Genomic DNA, 5,311 nt, shown 5'->3' on the forward strand with positions numbered 1-5,311 from the left:
GGTGGCCAAAAGATTGGAGCTTCAGCTTCAGTCCTTCCACTTCCAATGAATATTCAGGGTTGATTCCACAAGAACTTTCTCTCCAACACACACAAATTATTAGTACACCTCAGCCAAAAAAAGAAAAAGAAAAACTCAACAAAAATATCAGCCAGAGGTCCAAATGCATGTTTCTCTAAAGAAGTCATAGAGACGGTCATAAAGCACATAAAAGATGCTCAGCATCACTAGTTCTTTGAGAAAGGCAAATCAAATGTACAATGAGGCATCACCTCACATTGGTCAGAATGGCCACATTAAATACCTACAACAATAAATTTTGCAGAGGGTGTGGAGAGAAAGAAACCCTCCAACACTGTTGGTGGGAATGTAAATTGGTACACCAATCAGGGAGAACATTATGGCAGTTCTTTTAAAAACTAAACATAGAAGTACCCAGTGACCCAGAAATCCAACACCTAGAAGGAGATCAAGGGAAAAAAGCAACATTTTAAAAGACACCAGCACTCCACAGATCACGGCAGCGCCGGGTCAACAGTCAACACAGGGGAGCAACTTCAGTGAGCAAAGACAGACAGATGGACACAGGGAATGAGGTACATACCCACTGGGTACAACAGTCAGGACAGGGGAGTGACTTCAGTGAGCAAAGACAGACAGACGGACACAGAGAATGAGGTACATATACACCAGGTACAACAGTCAGGACAGGGGACCGACTTCAGTGAGCAAGGACAGATAGACGGACACAGAGAATGAGATACATACACAGCCAAGACAGGGGGGCAACTTAAGTGAACAAGGACAGACAGACGGACACAGAGAATGAGGTACGTATACACTGGGTACAACAGACAAGACAGGGGGCAACTTACGTGAGCAAGGACAGACAGGCGGACACAGAAAATGAGGGACATACACAGCCAAGAGAGGGGGCAACTTAAGTGAACAAGGACAGACAGATGGATCCAGAGAATGAGGCACATATACATAATGCAATATTGCTCAGACATAAAGAAGGATGAAATAACGCCATTTCCAGTTACAGGGAAGAAACTAGAGGTGATCAAACTAAGTGAAGTAACTGAGAAAGGGGAAGTCAGATGATAGAGAGTATCACTTCTGTGGAATCTAAAAATGGATACAAATGAACGTCATTACAAAAGGCAAACAGTTTCACAGACTCAGAAACGTATGGAAAGGTGGCAAACTGGAAAGGTGGCAGGGGGTGGAGGAGTAATTAGCTGGCACAGACCAAGATTTACATGTCAAAACGGGTGCAGTTGTTGTTGTTCAGTTGCTCAGTCGTGTCCGACTCTTTGCAACCCCGTGGACCGTAGCCGGCCAGGCTCCTTTGTCTATGGGAGTCTCTAGGCAAGAATACTGCAGTGGTTTGCCATTTCCTTCTCCAGGGGATCTTCCCAACGCAGGGATTAAGCCCAGGTCTCCTGAAGGTCTCCTGCATTGCAGGTGGATTCTTTTACCACTGAGCGAGCAGGGAAGCCATAAAACAGGTGCTGAAGGACTCTAAATAGTCACAAGTTTGACAGGGCTTTAAATGCCATCTTCCCTCAAGAAATGTCCCGGGTATTTCAACAGAAAAGAATTCCAAACAGGGCCGAGATTCAAGAAGCCATTTTCCAGAGGTAAATTGTACTCACAAAGCATAAAATAATAAAAGCACATGGAAAGATACTCCACACCAATAATTATTAAATCAATGCCAATCAAAACTACCATAAGGTATCACCTCACGCTGGTCACAATGGCCATCATCAAAATGATCTACAAAGAATAAAGATAAAATAAATAAATAAAATAAAAGATCTGCAAAGAATATACAGAAAATGAAATCCTCCTACAATCTTTTTGAGAATGTAAATGGTGAAGCCACTATGGAAAACAGCATGGAGCTTCCAAGAAACACGAGACATAGAGGTATCATATGACCCTGCAATCCCACTCATGGGCTTAGGTCCAGAGAAAGTGAAGTGAAATTAGCTCAGTCGTGTGTGACCCTTTGCAACCCCATGGACTATACAGTCCAGGGAATTCACTAGGCCAGAACACTGGAGTGGGTAGCCTTTCCCTTCTCCAGGGGATCTTCCCAACCCAGGGATCAAACCCAAGTCTCCCTCATTGCAGGCGGATTCTTTACCAGCTGAACCACAAGGGAAGCACAGGTCCACAGAAAATCACCATTCAAAATGACACATGCCCCTTGATTTTCAGGGCAGCACTATTTCAATAGGCAAGACATGGAATCCACCAACAGGTCCACCGACAGAATAATGAAGACTAGGGGGTACATCTATACACTGGAATACTACTCAACCATAAAATAGAATGAAATAAGGATGCTGTCAGCAGCATGGATGGACTAAGAAATCATCACAGTAAGTGAGGGAACTCAGAGAGAAAGATAAATATCGTGAGATATCACTTACAGGTGCAATCTATAAGTTCATACCAATGACTTAATGTACAAAACAGACTTCACAGCCTGAGAAAATCAAACTATGATTATCAAAAGAAAGTTAGAAAGAAGGGATAATTAAGAATTTAGGATTAACTATACACACTAACAAATATCTAACAAATTAATAATCAAATAGGTTCTAGGGAATAGAACAGGGAACTCTACTGAACAGACTGTAATCATCTATACGAGGAAAAAAATGGAAAAAGAATAGATATGCTTCTATGTAAAATCAAATTAAGTTCCTGTACCGCTAAAACTAACAAAACAATGGAAATCAACTTGACTCCAATAGAAAATAAAAATTAAATTACCTGAAATCCATCTAGGGAACCCCAGACAGTGGCGACCCTGTGATACGGGGGTCGCCTATCACATATATGTGATATGCTATGACATTAATATGACACCACCAAAGGTTTTCACTCAGCGGAACACAGAGCAGCAACCCATTCAAAGTTGCCTGACCTCATGTGAATGTCCCAAGATGAAGAGGAGAAAAAGGACCACAGGTTAACCAGGATAAGATCTCAATTCAGATGTTGGGAATCTCCGAGGGGCAAGAGCAGACACAGGGTCTCTGGGTACAGGATCCGGACCCACGTGGATGGGGTGAGACCCACACAATCCCCAGCCCCTACATCTGGGGTCGCATGACTCTTGGTTAGGACACCAGGTCTCTACTGGCTGGGCCCCTAAGGCGGAAACGAGTGGGTTCCTGGAACCTCCTGGGATGGTAGAAAGAAGCGTAGGGTCTCCCCTCCCCACACTTGTCCCAGGGAAGTCCTCCTCTCCCGCCCTTTGGTTCTGTCTGATACTGTTTTTACAGCTGTCACGATAATGTTGAACACACTACCTTGGTTCCAGCAGGCTCGGTCCTTCGTTTTCCCACTGAGGTGTTGAGAAAACACATCAGGCGCGGGGCTAGGAGATGAGGGGCAGGTCTGGTCTCTGCTGAGCAGGGACGGCCGACCGGAAGGTGATCACAGGAGCAATCTCACCTGCGGCCCGTTGGTTTTCTGCCTCATCCCAGTACCCTGGAATCAATTTACCAGGTGAAACCTGCCTTCCTACTCAAACTGAATGTGCTGGAAACTAGGACTAATTACCAGGTAGCCCACCTGAGGTGTCTCTGTGAGCCCCAGGGCAGGTGAACCTGGCAGGAGGAAAGACTAAGAGCCCTACTGCAGCCCTGACCCCTGGGAGGGCCATGGAACCCCACTCAGAGGAGGGCACGTTACCCAGAGGAGCCCACCTCAGCTCCAGACCCCAGGCCTCTGAGCACTGACATTCAGACACAGGCACGGAGTTTTCCAGGACAGAGGACAGGCCCAGTCTGCACCCAGGTCTCCATGTCCTAGTGCACACAGAACATGGTCAGTGTCAATATTCTCACACTATTTCAATAGGCAAGACATGGAATCATTGTAGAAAGCACACAGTCTTGTCTAAACATAATCAGTGCAGAAGGGATTGAAAAGTCAAGGTGTTCATCATTCAGACATGTCTGACTGTTTGTGACCACATGGATGGTAGCCCTCCAGCCTCCTCTGTCCATGGGATTCTCCAGGCAAAAATACTGGAGTTGGTTGCCATACCCTTCTCCAGGGGATATTCCTGATCCAGAGATCAAACCCAGGTCTCCTGCGCTGCATGCAGATTCTTTACCATCTCAGCCACCAGGGAAGCCCCTAGACAAGACTAAGGGAGGTCTAAATCTACCATGTAGACAGAACGTGGTCAGGTTTAAACTAGCATAAAGTTGCTCTCCCTGGAGGCACAGGTCACACACATGCAGGGTCTCTCATCGTTGGACAGGGGCCTCACCCTCATGTGGGAACTAGCAAGTACGTTTCTTAAAGAAAAAACCATCACTGGGCTCCACATGTCACCCACACCAGGAAACTGAAAGAACCTTTGTCATTAAACACTTCAACAGGCAAAACCAAACCGTTACCAGTATCTTTGGGCACATGGGGGTCAGGATCCAGGGGAGATCCAGGGATTTCTTAGAGTTGAGCCCAGGGTCCTGTACAGACAGACAGAAAGTGCCCTGATTCCATCATCCAAGGCTTCCAGCAGGAGGCAGCCACACTGGAAGCCTTCTAGAAAAGGATATTCTTTATCAGAATAAAATTGTTGAAATTGAAAGTATATTAGTTATTATTTGCCAACCTAAAATATTCTTAAAAGCCTGGCCCCCAGATCTTTGCGGTTCCCACTGGTTCCTTTGTGTTCAGATTGTCAGGGTAGAAACAATCCATCGTTTCAAATTAGTTTCTTCTAATTCTGTTTATTTGCTATTATATGAAGGAAAGGTCACACTTGAAAAAATACGTAAGAAAATTCCTGCAAAAAATTGAGTCAAGGAGCCCATAAACTGAATGAATTCTCCCTTCTAACAGTTTCAATTTCAAAGACTGAGGGCAGAAGAAGAGAGAACGACAGAGGATGAGATGGTTGGATGGCATCACCGACCTAATGGACATGAGTTTGAGCAAACTCTGGCAGATGGTGAAGGACAGGGGAGCCCAGCGTGCTGAAATCTATGGGGTCACAAAGAGTTGGACATGACTGAGCGACAGAACAGCAACAAGCTTCAATTTTCTGCCTGGAGAAATCTGATAAAATAGGCATCCTGATTTTTTCACTTCTCTGTTCAGACTCTGCTAAAATGAAATTGATATTCATATCAACATGTAAGAATTTCTGAGTTTAGAGATGTCACACCAAGGTAAGAGGTGCTGGTGAAAATAGAACGCTACTGGTAGGCAAAACATTCTTAAAGCTTTGTTTCAAATTGGATTTAAATACAACACTACATGGTTACAT

This window comes from Giraffa tippelskirchi, chromosome 3 (assembly GCF_054371585.1).
Source record: "Giraffa tippelskirchi isolate mGirTip1 chromosome 3, T2T-mGirTip1v1.2.pri, whole genome shotgun sequence".
Taxonomy (NCBI): Eukaryota; Metazoa; Chordata; class Mammalia; order Artiodactyla; family Giraffidae; genus Giraffa; species Giraffa tippelskirchi.